The following is an 11,683-nucleotide window of genomic DNA, read 5'->3' on the forward strand; positions in this document are numbered from 1 at the left end:
AGCAGAGAGCCTGATGCAGGGCTCTATCCCAGGACCCTGGGATCATGACCTGAGCCAAAGGCAGAGGCTTTAACCTGCTGAGCCACCCAGGTGCCCCTTCCCCAGCATTTTTATTGCCAAAAATAGTTGAGGTGTTTTAAGTACAAAATGGTTTGAGGATATGAAATAATATGAAAGAAAGAAAAGACTGACCATTCGAAATGATTAAAAAAAAAAAAAAAAAGGTTGACTGGGTGGCTCAGTTGGTTCGGTGTCTACCTTTGGCTAAGGTCATGATCCCAGGGTCCTGGGATTGAGTCCTGCATCAGGCTCCTTGCTTGGTGGGAAGCCTGCTTCTCCCTCAGCCTGCCGCTCCCCCTGCTTGTGTGTTTGCTCTCTTGCTCTCTCTCTGACAAATAAATAAATACAATCTTAAAAACAAAAAAAAGAAAAAGAAACGATTAAAAAAAAGGAACCCAACAAATAATGGACTTTATAGATACTGAAAAAGATATAATCATGATGAGATCCTATGATGAAAGCATAACAGTAAACATTTGAGGTAGAACAGCTATTAGGTCATCAAGCTTCTTTCAGAGAGAGACTATTCTCCTTGTTTTGATAACAGTAAGATGTAGTGCATATTTCACAATAATTTCAGAATTTTAGTCGATGTAAGAACTCAGACCAGTACTCTAACACATCCACCATCAACACAGCCTATGATGCTGGAATTAATGAAGGCTACAGAGAAGTACTTGATTAAAACTCTAGAGTACTTAATGAGGGTGGGGAAAAATTTAAGAAAAACAAATACTATACCTTGTTCAGTAATATAGGCATTTTTATAATTTGATCAATCTAGACTTAAAAGAAATCTGCATTTACTTAACAAGTCTGCTCATAAGTACTCAATAACCATGTAGGCTCCCAGAAGCCCTGACTGAAAAGTGCCCGGAACATATTTCAGTCCTTTAATAGTATTTGTTCAATGAACATGAAAATGAATGAGCTACCAATTATACAGGTAAAGACTGAGCTAAGTTTTGGGAAGCATTGAAAAAAATAACAGTAAACTGTAATTATAAATGCTGTATATTTCACTATTACTTTATTATTGACCATGATTTAGTTCATCTAGCAACAGTTTTAAAATCAAGCAGAGACTTTTAGCATGGTTCATATTTTTCCTATATTGCTATTGAAAACATCTCTTTTCTCCTAAAAATCATTCCTATTTTAATAATATTTGCTTGGAAATATATTTAGACAGAAATTTTCATTTTGGATATTTTAAATCAACCTGCTCAGTGAGGACAAATGACTAAAATCCCTTTGCAAATATTTCTATAAACCAGATGAGGCTCATTATTTAAATAAAGGACTTACATTACATTTGTGTAATTTAAACCATTTAATTATTTTTTAAAATATGAACTCAACATTTCCCCCTAATTAAAATAAGGTTTTCACATATCCCTGTTTGCAAACATTTGTTGTTTTTCAGTAACTAGCTAGACTCCTAGAGTTTAGGAAAGACCTCTTCTCCTTTTTCCTAAATATCTGATTTTTTAACTGGAGAAGAAAGTTTTCCTGTTTGTTTTAGTGTTGGTTGAAATAAATACAAGTATTTGCTAACATAAGGTATTGTATTCATGGGACAGTTGGAACTAACCACAATATTAAGTATAACTGTGTTAAGTTTCAATGATGAAAACTACAACACTGTAGTTATTAGATAAAACTTGGAAAAATGGTTTTTATTTTCAGAAATTAGCCCTCAGACTCTATCTATTACTTAAGGAATTTGAGGCCTGGACTTCTGTGCAAGGTTTTTTTTTTTTTTAAGTTTAATGACCATTGAGTAATATTTGTGAATGCATAATCAGATGAAAAAACTGAAAAACAAAATGCTAGTTTTAGACCAAGTTTTCTTTCTATCAATATGCCTGTATTTATAAATTACACTGGTTCATTCTGATCAAAACCAGTTCATCCTTCTTTTTAAAAATCCATATAGAAACAGAGAGCAAACCAAAAATAAAGCCAAAAGAGCCTCTGCCTTCAGCTCAGGTCATGATCCCAGGGTCCTGGGATCAAGCCCCACATCAGGCTCTCTGCTCCATGGGGAGCCTGCTTCCTCCTCTCTCTCTGCCTGCCTCTCCACCTACTTGTAATCTCTGTTTGTCAAATAAATAAATAAAAATCTTAAAAAAAAAATAATCAAGCCAAAAGAGATGTGTCACACTGATAGGCAATCGCTTGGGGTCAGTCCCTGCCCTCCTGCTCATCTCTCCCTTCACTTCCCCAGGAACTATCCTTCAAGCTTGTGGCGTCAACTGTCACTTCTATGCCAAGGGTTCACAAAGACAACCTCTTCCAAGTCCTCTTATCTTGCTGCTATTCTTGTGTTTCCATCCTTCTACTGAGTGGAACGTTGTCACCCCCAGCACACTTTGTTCCCATCCAAGGTCAGCCATACTCAGAAGACAAAGACATTTTACCTCCAACCACTCTCCTGGCCACGAGACCCTTGCATGCACATGTAGGTGGGGTGGCCCCAGATGCTATCCTGGCCCCTGTTGAGGACTCAGTGACCTCACTGCTCTTCTAGCCAATGCTTGCGTGAAATTGCAGAATTTTGGTCCTTTTTATCTTTTCTTCATTTCCAAGGCTTATCAAGTGTTTTCCTTATGTCAAGCTCTTCCTCGCAGTCCAACACGCAATCCCCGTGGCTTCCTTGCTGTATTGGACCTATTACCCCAGCTCCTCTCCACTTCAGTCCATCCTGGGAAATACTGTCAGACTTGTGCTGAGAAAGTCTGCTCAGCACATCATTTTTCTGCCATATCCAGATGGAGCAGTAAATAGAATATACAAAGGCAGATTTGTAAGAATGTGACTGTATATTCTGATAATTGCAGTCTGAAGTCCCTACCACCTGAGAGCAGGAAAAAAAAAATTGATCTAGACACTTGAAGTAAAAACATTCAAATTCCACAATTTTTCAATTCATTCAGGATTAAAATTCCATTATATGGAAGAGGAACCCCTCTCCTCATCCTCATTCTTCTCCCTGGGTGGTGTGTGCCTGGAGGGGAGAACTTTGAGGTGTCTTAATGTGTCTGGGGTGGTTTGCATGTTTTCTAGCAAGATCTGTGCACACTGATTTTCACAGACATAATACTTCTTGCTGGATCCCTGGGCCAATGCATTTCCACAGGACAGTGACAAAAAGTCTCTACAGGAGGGGCTGAGGGATAGCAAGATGGTAAGAAAACAGGTCTAGGAGATTTAGCTTCTAGCAAGAATATTATTTTTACTTAAGAACATATATTTATTTGAGATGGCTTGAAATTACTTTGCAAAACAAACTTTCTGCTTATGTTGAATTTTATTAAATTCTCTGCCGTAAATTCTTATGGTCCTTGCCAAAAGAATCTGCTCTACCTTTAGCAGCTAATTTTCATGCCTTTCCCAGGAACGTGCGCAATACAGGGCTTTCTCTCTGAACTAATATCTGAACCATTCAAAGGTAATCAGAGGTGATTAAAAAATATTTAGCAAACTGAGGGTTGATGGAGGGAGTAGACAGGGGTTGGGCTAAATGGGTGGTGGATATTCAGGAGGGCACTTGTGATGAGCACTAGGTGTTATATGCAAGTGATGCATCACTAAATTTTACCCCTGAAACCACTTTTACCAAATATGTTAACTAACTAGAACTTAAATAAAAACCTGAAATAAAAAATGAAGAAATAAAAATTTAAAAATTAAAAATATTTAGCAACCCAGTGGCCACAGGCACCAAGCGTCAGCATGCATGCCAGGAGGAGAAGACTTGGTTGACTGTCCTATACTTCCTGGCTGCATGTCAGCCTGGGGTCTGTGTGACTCAGGGACACTGTACTCAGGCTCAAGAGGACCTGCTACTTGACTGGTGTCACATGAAGGGTGGGACTTCTCTGTTCGTGCTTCTGATTGCTCAGGCATGGGATTCAGAAACTCTAAGGATGTGGCTCAGGGATCTGGATTTTAACAAACCCTGCTAATGATTCTGTTGTATGCCAAAGTTTGAGAACCAAGGGCCTAAGCTATGTGAGTCTTTTTTCCTTTTTGTAAAAATATATTTTTATTGAGATATTACTGACATATAACAGTGTATAAGTTTAAGGTATACAGGGTTGATTTGATACATTTGTATATCACAATGTGATTACCTCTATAGCATTAGCTAATACCTCCATCACACCACATAACAAGCATTTCCTCCTTGTTGTGAGAGCAATTAAGACCTAGTTTCTTGGCAGCTTTGAGTTTATCATACAATAGTGTTATCTATAATCACGATGGAGGAACATTAGATCTCCAGGAGTTGGTTACTTAAAAGTTGCAAGTCTGAACCTGGAACATCTACCCTATTTTCCCACTCTTCAGCCCTGGGTAACCAGTATTCTACTCTCTGTTTTCAACAGTTCAGCTTTTTTTAGATTCTACATATAAGTGATACCATATAGGACTTGTTTTTCTCTGACTTCTCTCACTTAGCAGAATGTCTTCAGGTTCTATCCATGTTGTCATAAATGGCAGGAATTTCTCCTTTCTCACGGTTGAATAATATTCCATTGTATACATAATCATGCCTTCTTGTATCCCTGTGTTGATAGACACTTAAGTTATTTCCACATCTTAGCGATTGTGAATAATGCTGCCATAAACATAGGAGTCTATGTATCTTTTGGAGATCCTGTTTTCATTTTCTTTAGATATATAACCAGCAGTGAAATTACTGGATCATATAATAGTTCCTTTTAAAATTTTTTGTGGAACCTCCATATTGTTTTCCATAATGGCTCAACCAATATGGATTCCTGTCAACAGTGTACAAGGGTTCCTTTTTCTCCACATTCTAGCCCATACTTGCTATCACTTCTCTTCCCAATGACAGCCTTTCTACCAGTTGTGAGGTGATATATCACTGTGGTTTTGATTTGCATTTCCTGATGATTAGATGTGTTGAGTTCATGTTAGCCATTTAGATGTCTTCTTTGGAAAGATATCTATTTAGTTCCTCTACCCATTTTTAAGTTGGTTTGTTATTGACTTATATGTTTTTTTAAAATTTATTTTGGATATTAACCCCTAATCTAATATATGGTTGGAAATATTTTCTCTTGTTCTGTAGGTTACCTTTTCAGATTTTTTTTTTCTTCTATTTAGAAGCCTTTTAATTTTATGTAGTCCCAGTTGTTGATCTTTGCTTTTGTTTCTTGTGCTCTTAGTGTCATATCTAAAAATTTATTGCCAAGACCAATATCAAGGAGATTCTTTCTTATCTTTTCTTCTAGGACTGTTACAGTTTAAGCCTTTAATCCATTTTGAGTTAATTTTTGTGAGTGGCATAAGATAGAGGTCCAATTTAATTTTTCTGCATGTGATTGTCCAATTTTCCCATCACCATTTTTTGAAGAGATCTTCCTGCTTCTATTGGATATCCTTGGTTCCCTGGCAAATATTAGTTGACCATGAATGCAGGGGTTTATTTCTGGTCTCTCAATTATTTTCAATTTCATGTATGTGTCTATTTCTATGCCAGTATGATACTGTTTTAAGTAATAACTTTGTGGCATAGTTTGAAATTATGAAGTGTGATACCTCTGGCTTTGATCTTTTTTCTCATGATTGTTTTGACTATTTGGGGTTTTTTGTGTTTCCATACAAATTTTAGAATTGCTTCTATTTCTGTGAAAAATGCCATTGAAATTTTCATAGGCATTGCACTGAACCAATAGATGACTTTTGGTAGTACAGATATTTTAACAATACTAATTCTTCGAATCCATGAACACAGGATACCTTTCCACTTGTGTCATCTTCAGTGTCTTTCATTAAAGTCTTACAGTTTCATTGTGCAGATTTTTCACTTTCTTATGTAAATTTTTGATGCTATTGTGAATGGGATAGTTTTCTTTATGTCTTTTTCAGATATTTTGTTTTTAGTATATAGAAACACAAGTGATTTCCATATGTTGACTTTATATCCTACACTTGTACTGAATTTGTTGATTAGTTCTGACACTGTTTTGGTTTCTGGTTTTTTTTTTAAATATATAAAAATCATATCATCTGCAAATAGGGAGAATTTTACCTGATGTGGATGTCTTTTATTTCTTGGTCTAGCCTAATCTCTCTGGGTAGGCCTCCAGTAGTATGTTGAGTAAGAGTGGTGAGAGTGGACACCCTTGTCCTGTTTCTGATCTTAGAGGAAAGTTTTCAATTTTTCAGCATTGAGCATGATGCTAGCTGTAGATTTCTTGTATATGGCCTTTATTATGTTGAGGTATGTTCTTCCTAACTCAAGGTTAGAGATTTCCATCATGAAAGGATGTTAGATTTTGTCAAGTACTTTTTCTGCATCTACTGAAATGATCACATGATTTTAGTCTTTCATTCTATCAATATGGTGTATCACATTTATTGATTTATGTATATTTAACCATTCTTGCATCCCAGGGATAAATGCTACTATGGTATGTAATCTTTCAAAGATGTTGTTGAATTCAGTTTGCTAATATCCTGTTGATAATTTTTGCATCTATGCTTATCAGGGATATTGTTCTGTAGTTTTCTTTTCTTATAGTGTATATATCTGACTTTGGATCAAGGTAAAGTTGGCCTTGAGTTCAGAATTCCCTCTCCTTTAAATTTTTGGAAGAGTTTAAGAAGATTGGCACTAATTCTTTAAATGTTTGGTAAAGTTTGCCAGTGAAGTCATCTGGTCCTGGGGTTTTCAATGTTGAAAAGTTTTCAATTACTGATTCAATTTCCTTACTCATTATTGATCTGTTTAGATTTCCTATTTCTTCCTAACTCAATTTTGGAAGACTATATGTTTCTAGGAATTTATCTACTTTTTCTAGGTTATCCAATTTGTTGGCATATAACTGTTCTTGGTAGTCTGTTATAATACTTTGTATTTTTGTATCTGTTATAATGTCCTTTTTAAATTTCCGACTTTATTTATTTGAGTCTTTTCTTTTTTGTTAGTCTAACTAAAGTTTGGTTAATTTCATTTATCTTTTTGAAAAAACAGCTCTTGGTTTATTTAATTTCGTCTATTGTTTTTCTTATTTGATTTCATTTATTTTTGCTCTAATAGTTGTTATTTTTTTTCTTCTGCCAACTCTGGGCTTAGTTTATTCTTCTTTTTCTCATTTTTGAAGTGTATAATTAATTTGAGATCCTTCTATTTCTTAATATATACCTATACCACTGTATATTTGCCTATCAAAACTGCTTTAGTAGCATCCCATAAGTGTTGGTATATCGTGTTTGTTGGAATGTTGTGTTTTCATTTTCATGTTTTGAGATTTTTTTTTATTTCCCTTTTGATTTCTCTTTTGATCCTTTGGTTGTTCAGGAGTATGTTGTTTAACTTCCACATATTTGTAGATTTTACAGTTTTCCTCTTGTTGATTTCTAGTTTCATATCAATTGTGAACAATAAAAATTATTGGTATGATATCAATATTTTAAATTTGCTAATACTTGCTTTGTGTCCCATCATATGGTCAATCCTGAAAAATGATGTATGCACTTGGAAAAAATGTATATTCATTCTACTTCTGTTGGCTAGAACATTTTATACATATTTGTTAGGTTCATTTGGTGTAATGTATGATTTAAACCCACACATTATAATGCATAGTGTATTTATTTTCTTTCTGCATAATCTATCCATTGTTGAAAGTGGAATGTTGAAATCTTCTACTATTATTGCATTGTTGTCTACGTCTCCCTTCAGATCTGTTAGTAATTGCTTGATAAATTTAGGTGCTCCAATATTGGATGCATATATATTTACTACCAGTATATATGCTGATGAATTACCCCTTTACCACTATATATTGATCTTCTTTGTCTCTTGTTACCATTTTTAGTTTAAACCCTATTTTATCTATGTGGTTTTTCCTCATTCTCCCTTCTTTATTTTTATAACTCAAACTAAGGGATTAGGGGATTAGGAAGCACGGAATTTGCAGAGGACCTTTGTTCTATCTTTTAACCTCCAGTGATTTTTTTTTTTTTCCAAAGAAGAATGGGGCTCCTGACTGGCTCAGTTCATTGAGTGTCCAACTCTTGGTTTCAGCTCAGGTTATGATCTCAGTGTCTCACAGAGCCCTGTGTCAGGGTCTGAGCTAAGTGTGGAGCCTGCTTGGAATTCTCTCTTGTGTGCTGTACACCCTCCACCCCCACTCGTGTTCTTTCACTCTAAAATAAATAAATAAATCTTAAAAAAGAAGAAGAATGGGGGTCAATCAGCTAAAAATACCTTGTAAAAATAATAAGGAATATCGAATGACTGATTTGTTTCAATAATATAGTCCTAACATCCATTGTTAAACACTTTACTTGTTGTACATTTATTTCTATTCTATACGGTGACATCTTAATTGTAGAAACTTAGGTCCACAGCTGACATTCTAGATTTTAGCTTTTTAATTCATTGTGTGAATATAGTGGGAAAACATTTTGTGTTTTGTTTGTATAATGTTGACAATTTGATTATTTGCAAAAGAGAATTATTTAACAAGGATGTATATGAAAGAACATGCTTAGTTAGGGTCAATTTACATTTAGAAATTAAATGAAAACTTAAAAAATGTTATATGAAAGCCTTGGATAAGAGATATTGCACTCTCCCTTTCTTTATAATATTAATTCTCTTTTTGTTAGTGATTCGAAATCAACATTATGAACAATCATTGATCTATTTATATGTACTGGATTCTCTTGGCTATTTCTAATCATCACAAGATTTGAACTAAAATTAATAAAAATTATTTATGAATATGTAAAGTAAAAATAAATAATTTCTGACAGAGCATCCAAGGAATCTTCAATGCATAAAGTCCATGAACTGTATGTTCATTGATTTTATGATATTCATTCAATAGCTTCCTCATTGATCTTCTTACCAATTCTTGTTAAGTAAGGATTCTGATAGAAAAATAAGTATTAAATGATAATATAAGGAAAGTGAATCTCTTTGTAAAGTGGCACTCAATTCTTTTTAAAAAAAACTCTTTCCCTGATTTTCAAAACAACTTTACTTATATTATTTTTACTTATATCATTAATTATACTTTTACTTATATTACTACTTATGTTATTTACTTATATTATAATCTGAAATTTCATAAGATTTATAAATCTGTGAATCACTATAAATTTGACATTGTGTCAAATTGGACTCACCAGAATGAGAGCATTTATGTAGTTTAAAAAGAAACAACCAAATGTATTTTGGGAACTTTGTGTTCATTTGGCAATTAAATGTCGCACTTAATCCAAAACTTAATTAAACTAATGAACATAGGTTGTGTTTTCCTTTCTTAGAGAAGTGAGACAAAGCCTGTATTATTCCTACATACTCACTGTGTCGTTCTGGCATGTCTTTGGTTAGGTTTGACTCACTAAACAGAAAAGGTCATCTTTCACCACTGGGGAAAAAAAAAAAAAGACTTGTTTAAACAGAGCGCTGTTAACCCTATTTAGCTGAAACAAGAGGCTACCTGGATGACTATTATGTTCTTTTTTTTTTAATGTGCATTCATGCTTATGAATCATACCAAGGAGTTACAGCATGGGTTCATTATATAATCAAAAATGTATGAATAAATAAATAAATAGAAGTGGGAAATCATTTGCAATGATAAAAATATTTAATATTTTAAACAATCCATTGTTATTTATTATGGGATATATTACAATGATATTTTAATTCTCGTAAATTTATGAACAGTACAGTGTTTTGTAATGTTTAGCAAAAGAGTTAAGTGAGTCTTGAAATTAGTTTTGTCTCATAACCAAACTGTAGGTTTTGGTTAAGCTATTTAAATTTAGAAGATTTTTCCATACGTCTTTGTTACCATTATGTATTAATACATCTATGGGTTTTGCTTTTCTCTTTGGCCATGGTAGTACTGTAATATTTGTTTGTCTTGTTCCAGGAAATTTTCAGAAAGAAGATCATAGATTCCTCACATGTGGTGACTGGCCAGACAGACCAGTACGTAGACCCTACTGTAAACAAAGCAAAGAAACAGATAAGACACAGCAGAGTTACTACTGACTTGTCTATATATTTGACATATAACATACCTTTATTTCCATTCCTCAAGAGCAACATGGTCTGCCTTGTGATACTACAGTTGAACAGAGCACATGGGTTTGAATTGCACAGGTCCTTTTATGTGGATTTTCTTTTGATAAATACAGTACAGTGCAGTAAACATATTTTCTCTTCTTTATACTTTAATTAACAATAGTTTCTTTTCGGGCCACCTGGGTGGTTCAGCCGTTAAACGTCTGCCTTTGGCTCAGGTCATAATCCCAGGGTCCTAAAATTGAGCCCCACATTATCCCAGGGTCCTGGGATAGAGCTCCCTGCTCAACAGGAAGCCTGCTTCTCCCTCTCTCTTGCTTGTATTCCCCCTCTTGCTCTTTCTCTCTGTCAAATAAATAAATACAATCTTTTAAAAGAAAAAGTTTCTTTTCTCTAATTTATTTTATTTAAGAGTACAGTATATGATATATATAACATGAAAACTATGTTTTAAGTGGCTTTATATTACTGGTTAGAGTTTCAGTCAACAATAGGCTGTTATAGTTAAGTCTTGGGGGACTCAAAAGTCATATGTTGGGTTTCAGCTGCATTGGCTCTCCAACCTTCTCATTGTTTAAGGTCCATTGTTTCGTGATTAATAATCAAAAACAAAAAAAATCATCACAATCAAGTAATAATCAAAGAACCATAGAAGAAGTTAATTTATAGATCTGTTTTTAATAGCATACAAAGAGTCACTCAGAATTAATGCAAGAAAAAAACACCTGGTCATATACTAGTAAAATGTTAGTGATTACCTGATACAACACATATTATTTTTAAAATTTCTTCAATGATATTAATAAAATACTATATAATTTCACTTTGTTGTGCTTTCCTCCTAGTAATATATAGTGTTAGAATTAAATATATATGAATGTGTGTATGAATGTATATACATATATATAATTAAATGTATATGAATATATATACATATGTATATGTATATGAATGTATATGAATGTATATACATATATATAATTTATATGACATGATAAGCCAGTAGGGGGAAAAAAAAGAAGAAACTTTTCATTTAGCCAACAAAAATTTATTGCATGTATAATGGATGCCAGGAAATGTTCTAAGAACAACACAATTCTTGTCCCCATATTAGGTTTTCTTAATCAGAAGAAACATTGTACAAGGGGAGAAGTAATATTTTGAAACTAATTTTTTATGAACTAAGGAGTTGTGTGTAGAGTGCGATAGGGAAGAAAGTGGGGAAATAAAGGGATTCTAAAGGTTTCCTTTTGGTGTAATAGATAAACTACAAATTGTTAGGAGAGGTATAAGAATTACTTGATTTAAGTTGATAATAGAAACCTGTTATATATGACTCTTAAAAATAAAAAGATAACCATAGGGCATATTAGAAAAGTATTATAAACTTTATAATTTAAAACCAGGGGAAAAAAGCAATGAGCATTCTCAACCTCTTCCAGAGCTTAAGATGGGCAGGCACACATAAGGGTAGAAACTGCCTGGTTGTGGTCATGTGACTAAGATTTCACTAGTAGACTGTGAGTAGAAGTAATG

At 33.9% G+C, this 11,683-nt stretch overlaps 1 long non-coding RNA gene across 1 annotated transcript in view; it reads left to right on the plus strand.

Annotated features, from left to right (window-relative positions):
• LOC125082157 (uncharacterized) overlaps nucleotides 1-10,395 on the plus strand; it is a 238,107-nt gene extending 227,712 nt beyond the window's left edge. The window contains exon 4 of the long non-coding RNA XR_007121901.1: nucleotides 9,993-10,395. This is a non-coding gene — a long non-coding RNA (uncharacterized LOC125082157). The remainder of the gene's footprint in view (nucleotides 1-9,992) is intronic.
• The last annotated feature ends 1,288 nt before the right edge of the window (nucleotides 10,396-11,683 follow it).

This window comes from Lutra lutra, chromosome 12 (assembly GCF_902655055.1).
Source record: "Lutra lutra chromosome 12, mLutLut1.2, whole genome shotgun sequence".
NCBI lineage: Eukaryota > Metazoa > Chordata > Mammalia > Carnivora > Mustelidae > Lutra > Lutra lutra.